Below are 12,442 nucleotides of genomic sequence, written 5' to 3'. Positions count from 1 at the left end.
GTACCATAGCTCTAATATTATCTGTTTTCAGTAGATAGTGAGCAGGACCTATTTCATTTAACAAATTATAAAGTTTTTTCAGTGACCTCAAACTACTATTTAAACTAGAACCTTATCCCTTTAGCATAATTACTTTTCCAGTGATCCTCTACGACCAAAAATTGTGGGATGCCACAGTTTTCAAAGAATTAAAATTATGGATTGTCCAGAGGGCAGTGTAGACAAATATGGTGGCTGTGAATAGACAACATATAATCAATGACAAATTGTTCTGAGAAAATGGTATAAAAGATATCATTAATGAGATATGCATCTGGAAAGGACCAATGTGTAGCCCTTGATAGATTGAATTTCTCAGCACATTCAGTGACCCTCTGTGCAGATGTATAGAACAAGAGAAGACTCAGACAGGATGAGAAGGTAAAGATCTGCACTGTTGGAGAGAGTAACCACTTTGATGGTCATAAGTAAATAATCAAAGTTTTAGAGCTGGATGCAGGATTGCTGTGAGGTTCAAATGAGGGAATGGCTATAAAGCAATTTACAAACCTTAAAGAGCCTTATAGGTGACAGTTGTTGATGATATTGTTGTTATCCTGTAATGACCAAGTCTCCAGTCTAGTTGTGATTTCATGTTCTGAACCTTCTGTTGACCTTCTGTTGAGCTCAAACAAAGTTTATAGAGTTATACAGTCATATACTGGCAAATATTTAACAACCAGGATCTCTTGGGGGAAAATGTATGCATACATACTTTTGAGTGTAATCTGAATTATTAACATTTTCCTAAGTCTAGACAATTAACAAAACAATCAAGCCTTGATTTTTAATAGTTGTGATTTCTGAGATATGAATAAATACTCACACTGAACATTTAATAAACTAGTTAGAGTTGACTTCAGCACAACCTGGGTGGAATTGGTCTCAGAGGCTATTTAGTCTAAGCTCCAGTTTTTTATATATGTAAAAACTGAGGCTCAAGGAAGGTAAGTGACTTACCCAGGGTCCTACATGTAGTAGATGACAGAGGCAGAATTTGGACCTATAAACTCTGACTTTAGAGCTAATGTATCTTTCACTGGCCAAGTACAAATCCACTGGGTGCTGAAATCTAAAAAAATACTATTTCATATGCAAATATTAAAAGGATTTTCTTGAATTAATATTAAAACTTTGCAAATTATATAAGTAGCCATGGATTGAGAGTAAGAGAGAAATAGTCCTGGGACAAGGGAGAAAATCACAGGGAAACATATTTACTTTCAAAGTACTGTGAAATGGATTGTCCATAGTTCACTAATTAAGTTGATGGTGTACCTGTTGCAGATGAAGCCTAAAATTTAAGTCATTTTATATTGGTAAAGGTCTTTCCCAGCATGGTCAGCTTAACTCACCAGGGTCTGAAATAAATCTAAAAACTGATAACATAAATATCCCTTTAAAATAAGAAAGTGTTTTCCCCTTCATGTAAGATGTCATGAAGCATATGGTTCACAGGGCAGGAGATCAGAGAAAGTGCTATAAATTATCCAACAGTAAGAATGGTAATTTCCTGGGGCTGTTTTTCATTGACAATGCAGATGTTGGTCCCTGATTCTGCTGGTTCCAGCTGAAGCCATTATAATCATTGTAATGGGTGTGTGTGTATGTGTGTGTGTGTGTGTGTGTGTGTGATGATTTTACAATGTTGTGTCACCCTGTTATCTAGGGAATACCATCAACCCTTCAGACCCAAGTGAGATGCACAGACAGATTTATGGCTATCCTGTTCAGTCACATTGCATGCAATTCTGAGAAGATCACACCCTCAGATCAAGTAATGGAACATGGGGACTATCAGAACTTGAAAAGCAAAAATGAATGTAAATCTTGAGACTCTCCCCATACCTTGATTCTCTAAAGAGGATGTGAAACCCCCATCATATAGAAGATTATATATAAACACATGTATATACTATATAGATTATATTATATATGGAAGCTTTCTTAGAAAATTTTATGTATATATATATATATATTTATGTATACAGCTTATCATACTCCATACTCTGTTACATTAAGGACATTATTCTTATTGATCCCTCTCAGATAAGAATTTATAAGATCAACAGATATGGTAGCACAATCCCTGAAACTCTTAGATCACTTTAGTTTGGGGATCATAAGGTATAGTGGGACTAAAGTTAATTAGTTGCCCTTACTAAGATTGGCACCAATATGGTAAACCCTTAGGAGTTTCAAGAAGTGCCTTCTAAAAGGGAAATCTAGGAATAAAAACCAAACAATTAACTTTAAGGATCAGGGGGACACTAGGCTGTGTAATGAGGGTGAACCAGTCATGTCAGAAATGGAGAGGGTCAATGCTTCCATGATGATGCATTCATTCAACACAATCATTGCACACCTTTGTAGGAGGCATTATAGAAGTTGAAAAGAAGGATAAGAGTTTGGTCTTTGACCTCATGGTGCTTAAAATCTAATAGAAAAATCTAGATTTAGTTATCTTTCTATTTCTCAGAGGAGAATTTTGAATTTACCTTTTTGGTTCTAAAAACCAAAACTGTTATTTGAAGTTGGATTGGAGATTAGTGAAGGTAGACCTTTGAAATGAATCTTCATATGTGTCTCTTTTCTTAGCAGCAACGATGGCAGTCTGGTGAATCTCTTTCACTTGATCTAATACTCAAGGGCCTGAGAGATCCTGCTAGATTTGACTCTTGATTCATATCTTCTTCAACATTTGCAAACATCTATATGGGTACAATGAAAGACTGTTAAAGGTTTAAAAAATGACTTTCTGGAAAAAAATATCTATGACACACTTTCAAGTCTAATCTGCATTATTACCATTTTTGACTCTTTAAGTCAACAATCAGCTAAACAAAAAAATCAAGCCCTGATTTATGATGTTTTGCTGATTTCTGAGGTATAGATGCTTCATTTGAAAGCTTAGCAAATAACTTTCTGGGGCCTGGTACTACTTATACTGATATAGGTTACATCTCCTCATGGTTCTTCATTAAAGTACTGACCAAAGAACAACAACAACAACAATGATCTCTTTCTTACTAACCCTTTGATGAGTCAGGCTAAATCTTGAATGTCAGATATATTATTTATAGGCAAGTTGGGCAAAAAGAATCATTTCCCTTTCATTTTTCTTTAACCGTTAACTGGGAAAAGGAACTATTAGTATTAATAACTGACATTTAAAAAACATTGTAAAGCTCTAAAAGTATATATATTATATAATTATGCATTCATAAGTTATGTTGATATATTATTTTATTTATATATATATATTTAATTATTGATATATTTATTTTTATTGATATATTATTTTATATATATGCATACACACACATATATATATATAATCTTCTTTGAACTTCACAACAACTCTAAGGGATAGAGATATATGATACACATTTTATAGAAGAAGAAACTGAGTCTCAAAGAAGTTAAGTGACTTGCTTCAGCTAATAAATGTCTTGAGGTGATATTTGAATGCAGATAATCTTGATTCCATGTGTAGTGCTCTAGTTTTACCTCCTCCCAAGATTTAAATTCAGCTTAACATGTTGTGAAACAATGTACATTAAAAAGGACTAATTTAAACAACTTAAATATTTGTATGAATGAATAAGCATGTAAAAAAGAACATTTGTTTTCAAATTCCTTGGCAGAGCAAAAGTCATTTGTCTTTAGTTAGATTTAAGAAAATTCTTCATATGAATAGTGCTCTCTGTATTGGGGTATGAATTACATTGTCTGCCAGTGACTGCTATACCTGTGACAGTTTATTACCTACCTAGTTCCTGTCTTGGTTTCCCTGATGAGCTTACAACATGTGTCACTGTAACTTATGAGAGGAGTTGAGTGGAAAAGTTCTTCAAAAATGAGTCATTATGACTATTTGATTTTCCAAGATTTTAAAGTCAAGGCTGTTAAGTACTCAAGGAGCCAAGAAGGAGGGAGAAAAAAAAAAGATTTATGCCAGGCTGATGGAAAGATTGTGTGAACAGCAGTGGCAGTCTAATGATTTGCTCTGGAAAATGAATTAAGCTTAATGTTCACTTAAATATACACTATTTGTAGCTTAATTAAAGTGGAATTAATGCATGTTCTTTCAAAATAATGTGATGGCTATTCAGAGAGGAACAAGATAAAGAGGAGATGCCTTCCAAGTAATGGTGGTGTCATTAATAGAAAGGTTATTGGACCATGAGTCAGGAGACCTGGAGATGAATCTTGGATTTCTCTCACTAAGTAACTATGTGATCTTAGGCAAGTGACTAAACTAGGTGACTTGTAAGGTCTCCCCACTTGTCATTTTCTGTGAGCAAATTCAGATAAAGGAGAGGTTTGTGCAGACAAGTTTCTCTCTATTGCCACACTTCAAGAAAGAATTCAGGGATAAGTCTATTCCAGAAATCTTCTGGTTCAGAGGTCCTGAATTTTTAATTCTACAGAGGAAGCTCCCTTTGTCATCAGATTAAATTTCATAGACTTTAAAGAAATGTTATTCAGTGTGAAAATTTTTCTTCTTTATGTGTCCCACAGCCAGGATATGGAATCTAAGATGAGCTGAAGAGAATGAGGGATTCTTAGGGAATTGCAAAGACATTATTGAAAACTTTCAGGGTCCTTGGCCCTTATTCAGGAAGCCTTGAGCTGGAATGTTGGTAGCCAAATTACAGGAGGAAAGAGACCTTTTGCCACGTAACCTATTAGAAGTCTGAATCCAATTGCCTAATGTCACTTCCCCAAATTGCAGAAAGACTTTTATTCTGTTAGAACCATCTCTTCCCTGACCTTGGTCAGCTTGTTAAAATGGGTATGAATGCTGGGTAGAAAATAAATCTTCAGATAGTTGTTTGACTGATAACCTTTGGTAGGTTTACATGTTAAATAAGACTCAGATATTGGATTTGTTCTGAGCAGAGATTGTGATCATTAAGGGAGAGGATTGCTCCAGACCAAATGGGGATGATGCTTGCCAGGAATAGGAGTGGTCTTGGAAAAGACAGTTTATATTCATGTGATCTAAGAGTCAAAGCAATTTTTGAGTAGTATTTGTCAATTAGTAAGCATTTCTTAAGGCCCTACCATGTGCAAAGACATTATGCTAGGTTCTGGGTATGAACATAAAGAATGAAACAGTTCCTATTCCCATTTCCTTAAACTTCTTACATCCTATGATCTACTCTTTTTCCTGTACCTCATATTACCCACAAGTGACCCACTCGCTAATTAGAAACTTTGACATTCCCCATCTGATCCTTTCATCATTCCACTTTTCCTTATGCCTTGACCTTTCTAAATCTATTCTTTGCTTTTATCAAGACCTCCAGTTCCTCCACTCTTAAGTCCTATTTCCTGCTCTGACTTCACTTTCCTCTCCAATTTCAATCCCTAGTTGGCCATTTCAACTCTATACTGGCCTCTGCTCTTGAATTCTTGCCCCTATTCCGATTCACACTCACCTCTTGCCAAACCTCTGAGTGCTATTCCCACCACCAGTGCCTCCTCTGATCTTCATCACAAGCTGCTAAAATCAGCTAGGTTAAGTCTGAGTATATTAAAAATCATGTAATCCAATCTCAGTCATGTCTTTTGTGCAAAGTCATTTTATGCTATCTTGATTCCCTATCTCAATTTGCTAAGAAGTCATTCTAATCCTTCTCTTCCATACTCAGTGCATTGGTAGAGGGAATCTCCATACAGATAGTCAACATTAAAATCCAGCTCAAATATTTACTAGCTCTATGACCTTGGGCAAATCATTCCATCTTTGTTTACCTTAGTTTCCTCAACTATATTGATGGGGATAAATAGCACCTATCTTGCAAAGGTAGCTTTGAGGGACAAATGATGTATTATTTGTAAAGTGCTAAGTTTAGTTTCTATCACATAGACACCATATAAATGTTAGTTGTTATTGTTATTATTGTTATTTCTCTAGTCTACCTTCCTAATTTTACAGATGGGGAAAACTGATGCCTAGTGAAGTTACATGACTTACCCAAGGTCAATAGGTAGTAAGCCTTAGAGTTGGGAATTTGATCTACATCCCTTGTCTTCAGAATCAATGTTCTTTCCATTTTAATCTGCTGACATAATAGGTATTTAATAATTGTTTATGGAATTGTATTAGGTTGAGTTATGGTAGAAGGTGAAGGGTAGACAGGAAGAGAAAGAAAAGACCAATGGAAACCAGGGTAGCATCCCTACAATTAGTCAGACAATCATTCTAACCATCTGATACACTTTTTCTTTCAAAATCTTGGATTGGAATGAATTGGGTATTGTTTTGGGCAATTTGGGACTTTCCTATAGCTCAGAGTCGCTACATATAGAAGAAGAAGTGCTTTTCTCTTTGACTAATGGGCTCCATGCTCTTTTCCTTTTCTTTCTTTTTTAAAAAATATTTTTGTTGATCTGGCTAATATATTGCAGTGAAATGACTTAACATTGATGCCTGGCTGCAAAAGAGGATTGCTTTAGTTAGTGACATAATACAATATTAAGTTATCAAACCTGGAAGGAATTTATGACATTAACAATGATGGGAAAAGAAAAAAATGCTTTAAGTCCCTGTTCCTCTTATGAAGTTGTAAATGGTTACTTGTACAGGGCCCAAATATTTATAGTACATACTGAAGAACTATAACAATAATGTATTCCAAGCTGGAATTTATGAATTTTATTTGTCTTGGGAAGACCTTGGGGTGATAGGAATAGAAGGACAGGAACATTTAATTTCAGTTGCTTTCAAGCACATATTTTAGAGACTCTTCCGCTTGGAGAGCAGTGCTGAAAATTGAAAGGGGGAGTGGGAAAGAGATCAAATCAATGACATCAACTGCTTAGAATAAAGCTGTAGTCATTCCTGCCTGGAGTTCTCCCAGTTACATACAAGTGTACTTCTGAATTGTTCTTTTTTTTTTTTTTTGCCATATATCAAAATGACTTTAGGCTATTCAGTTTCCACAATAACAAATAAACTGAGTGTTCTAAATTCATGAGTTTATGTTCAAGGCCCTGTTCACATATCATCACTCACAATTTCAAATTAACAATAACAAACTTGGAATGGAATTTCAAGTGGACCTAAGTACATTCCTTTCTAGATTTGTGTAACAATGGTTAAAACCATTAAACAGTATATCAGTAATCACTAAACATACCCTAGAAAGGAGGGGGGTACTTCTCTCCTTTGCTTGTAGGTTTGAAAGAAAAGTTAGAAAAACTAGAGACTGGAGTTTCTGGGGGCTGTCCTACACTCACAAAATGAAGGAGAGGATTGAGTCATTTATTTTGATGATCTAAACTGAAAAAGACATTTATTTGAATTATTAATATAATTGCTTGAATATTCCATTTGACTATGAGCAGACTGATTTATTCTGAGACAGGAAAGTCAGACTTGAATTACCACTCTTGTATTTTTCACTAAGTGTTTGGTTTACCTCTCCCAGAAAGTCATACCTTTTAACAAAGTTTTTTTTTTTCAAAGAAAAAATACGAGAATATAGTTCAGCAAAACTGTCAAAATATTAAAAAACCAACAGAAAATCCACTTGATACATATGAATGTTCCATATTCAAGGATCTCTCACTTTTGTACAGGAATTGGGGTAGGTCTCTTCTCATATTCTTTCCATTTAAATGTCATCTTACCTCTCAACTTCAGTTTACTCTTCTGTAAAATGGGATAATTCTTCTCCCACCCACCCTAAAAATAATGTAGTTAAATTCAGGGTAACCAATTCAGGTGCAATGGAGAGAGTGTTAGGTCTGGAGTCAAGAAGACCCCTTTTCCTGATCTCAAATCTGGTCTCACTAGATGTGTGACCCAAAGGTCACTTAATCCTGTTTGCCTCAGTTTCCTCATCTGTAAAATGAACTGGAGAAAGAAATGGCAAAGTATTCTGGGGGTCACTGGACATGGAGTCACAAAGAATTGGTATGACTGGAAAAATAACAAGAAGCTAAATACAAGTGAGGGAGAATACCGTCATTTGCTGAGACCAGAAAAAGTTCCAAGCAGATGATAATGCTTGAGCTGTATCTTAAAGGAAGAGATATAACATGAAGGAGTAAATGTATTCTAGATGTGGGTGACCATCAGGGCAAAGGCACAGAGATCAGAGAAGAACTTTTTTTTTTTGGTGAAGAACACAAAGATGACCAGTTGGCTAGATTACAGAGTGTAGAAGGGGAAGTATTGTTCAGTCATATTAAAAAGATAAAGTGGGGCTAGGTTATATAGGGCTTTAAAAGCTAAATGAAGAAATTTATATTTGCTCCTAAGGGCAATAGAAAGTCATTGATACTGAGTCACTTGATCAGAATGGGGATTAATGAAACATTACTTTAGCACAGTATGTAACCTAGGAATAGAATGAGAAATATCAATGCCTATAAGATATTCTAACCATTCTGGATAAGAAAAATGGGGAGGATAATACTGACATTCATTAAAAAGGCAGATTCAGCCATGTTAAACTTGTTAAGCTCATGTGTCCATTTCTCCCCTCTAGTAAACGTCTCTAAGATTTGTACTTGTTTGGCTAATGACTGGAAATGACTTGAAAGGTATACTCTTTCATCAGAGAATTATTAGTCACATAAATCTAGAATTTAAATGCCTTAGCATTCTCCTCCCAAACTTTAACAACTTACTTAGTGCCCAGGGAAGGATTACTGAATCCAATATTTCTAGCATGTAGAAGGGTCCACCCCCTGAAACCTTAATTGCTCATAAAAAGGTCTACTAATTCCATACAAATATATTCCCCACCAAAGTCCAAATGCCCACTAAAATGTTTTGTGTTAAGAGATTTTAGATGCTAATAACCATAATTGTCAAATTGAATATGTTCTATTTTTATATAAGAATATAGTTTGAGGTTTTACAGAGTATAGAAAGATTCACATAGATAGATATTCAGTTTTTCCATTACATTCGTCCTTGGAAAAGGATTTCTTTCTGTGACTTGTGATAATATTTGAGAACTTGGTCATATGTCACATTATAAGATGAATCCCAGGAGAGAGTATTTGGGAAAAGAAACTGACCTTTTTCAGGTGTAGAGAAAATCTCATTCAGATTGTGACCAAAGTAGTTTTCCTAAGTCTTTTTTGTTTCTTTAGTTTTTGTAAGGCAATGGAGTTAAGTGGCTTGCCCAAGGCCACACAGCTAGGTAATTATTAAGTGTCTGAGGTTAGCTTTGAACTCAGGGACTTCTGACTCCAGGGCTGGTACTCTATCCACTGCACCACCTAGCTGCCCCTCTAAGTTTTTTCAACAATGAACCTTTCCCTCCACTCTTCATATCACCAGATAAAGAAATATGGAGAGGAATATTTAGGCAGCCTCAGGCTGATTTTGGGAATTTAAAGAGCACCCAAGTTTCATTTAATTCCAAAAGGATTGCTAACTTTTTATGAGAAAGGGGTTGGGGATTATTTCCAGGGGAATATTTTTTGGCTTGGTCCACAAGTATCATAAAGCATTCCTGAAATGATGATTTCTACTTTGGTTATGTTCCAATGATTTAAACTCTCTGCTAACTCCTGAGATGGATGACATCTACTTGAGTGGCCTAATAAAATATAATCCATGTGACTCAATTAAAACGATATGTTCATCTGAAGGCCAAAATATCATTATATATCTTATCCTAACATTATGCTCATTTTTAAAAGGCCTGTCCTGTAAACCTGCATATTTATTGATGTATGTGTGTACTTTGTCTGGCAGGTGATTAATTTTTGGACACTGGAAACTCATTAAACTATCTACTAAGGGAAGAAGAATTTGGGAATCTACTATTGGTGGGAACACCCACATGGACAAGATGATAGGTCCTCAAATCATGAACTGATTCTATGTGTGTGTATGTGTGTATGTTTACAGAATCATAGAATTTTAGATTTTTAGATCTTAGAAAGTTTAGCAGCTTCCTTTTACAGATCAGGAATTGGTGACCTAGAAAAATCACATAAATTTTGAGTAAGGTTATTTGCATGACAGAGATGAGATTTGAAGTGAAATTTTTTGACTCCAAATCCATTTAATTTTTCCACACTACAAATATATATATAGGAGGTCTTTATTTTCAAAGGCCAGGTGGTACCTGAAAAAAAGCTACTTAAAGAATCCACTAAAGATATTTTTTCATTGTTTCATTGTAAATACTGAAAAATGATTTGGCTAGGATCTTGTAAAATGAAGCTAAAATTATTAAAATAAATTTATTTTATATTTAACAAAATCAGGTTATGATTATAGTAATGCAAGTCATCACATTAAAAACATGAAAACAACTTGATTTCAGGTATAATTTTTAGAGAAATTATATATCATGAGATATCTTCATTTCCATATGTAAAAATAATGCAAGATTTCATCAATTTTCCCAAGAATTTCTTGTGAACCTTTGATATTAAAATAATTATGCAATCAATGAGAGATTGACCCATAGTTATAGACCTTGACAGATGAGTAGAGAAGGATTTTTAGTATTAAAAATGGCAAAGGATGTTTGAATGGGATCTAAATTTATAAGAAGTTTGTTCATAAGTACTTTCCTGTTAAGAAGGCTTTTTATTCCCCATGCAACTGTGTTAGGAAGCAGTTTGGTTTACTTTATAGAGAATAGGTTTCAGAGGCAGGACTCAAGTCTTGCCTCTGACACATACTTGCCATGTGGTTCTGCACAAGACCTTCAACATCTCAGTACCCCAGACAAATCTCTGTCTATAAATTACAGATAAATAATTCCAGGGTTGCACAGGTCCTTGCAAAGGTCTAGACCAAAGCAAAATGCAATCTTAAAACTATGGAGATTTAGATAATGAATTCTCATATAATTAGAACTGTGTGTGTGTGTGTGTGTGTGTGTGTGTGTGTGTGTGTGTGTGTGTGTATGTGCATAAATATGCACAATTCTGTATAACGTGGAGCTCAAACTGGAGAATTTTAAGGTCACATTAGTGAGAGATATTTCTCTGTATGTATTTAATGACTCAAAATCAATGAGAAGTTATTATTTTCTACAGATAAGCACTAACAATTAAAGAATTAAAATTCATTAAAATTCTGCTTATTGCTTTATTCTAAAGAATAATCTTTTGTTGATTTAAATAAAACTCTATAACTTCATTTTGTAAAAACACTTTTTGCCAGAGTTCAATCTGAAGGAAATTCTAACCTATCTTCATATCTTCAAATCCAGTTTTCTCCATTGGCAGGGTTGTTCATTATTTATAATGTGGATTGTAGGCTTTATTTCAAACAAACAAATGGTTAGAATTGATTACAGAAGTTTAAACATGACCCTAACTATATCTATTGCTTGAACTTTCCTTCCTGAGGGAGTAGAAGGGAGAAAGCCATTTGGTTGAGAGATTAGAGATAGAGTGTAATATGGAGATGGGGCAGAATCTACACACTGAGAATGAAAAAAAATTACACATTTGGCTACAGAGAGCAGATGTATTCTGGGAAGAAATGAAATAAAAAATTGAATAAAAAAGTCTAGGAAGAACCAGAAGAAGACTTTGTGGAAGAAAAAAATTCACTCAGCACATTGGCAGAACACATACAAGTATAGAACAGATATCCTTCTTGTAGAATATTGAGCAAGTTTATATTGTGTTTCCCCTAATGGGTCCTTGAGATTTATCTAGTGCAAACCAGTGCACAATGCCATTTTAAAGTATAGTTGTTAATCTGTGATTTCTGAGTAGGGCAGGAGATAAGATTCCAAAGACATTTTAAAAAATTGAGGCATTCATTTTCATAGCCACTGAGACTGTCCATGGTTCTGAAGTTAAAAAAAAAAGTCAATTTGGTGGTATATCATTGTGAACATTTAACCTTTGAAGTGGTACTTATTTGTGAAGTATTAAGAGTATTTTCCTCCTCTTATCTAATTTCATAAGAACACTAGTAACCCATTAAATAAGAAAAGATTGATTATAGTATCCTTCTTTTATAGATGCAGAAAATGAGGCAATGGGCTATTATTAAATGATATCTAATTTGATAACAGGCATGTATGATTATATATTTTGCATATTTCACACATTTCTACATATTTTACAGTAAAATCTCTCCATTAATTCTACCTCATATCTGTGAAGAAAAGCTGTATTTAAAAGGAAGACTTCATTGAAGGAATTTTGTCAAGCAATGTGACCTTTACAATTGAAGAATATAAAGCAATTTTATGATAAATATAAAATTTTTTTTAAAAAAGAGCATATTTTGCTGTTGTGGATGATTAGATTATAACATAAATTTCCTCATTCTGACATCCATAAAAACCTTTCAAAATTCTTGGTTCTTTGGGTGAGAGAAATTGAGAGAAAATGTCCTGTAGCGAATAGAGAAGCAGTTCTAGGAAAGTCTGGGTTCAAGTTGTGCCTA

Source organism: Macrotis lagotis, chromosome 5 (genome assembly GCF_037893015.1).
Source record: "Macrotis lagotis isolate mMagLag1 chromosome 5, bilby.v1.9.chrom.fasta, whole genome shotgun sequence".
Taxonomy (NCBI): Eukaryota; Metazoa; Chordata; class Mammalia; order Peramelemorphia; family Peramelidae; genus Macrotis; species Macrotis lagotis.
Note: the sequence above shows the minus strand (reverse complement) of the source record.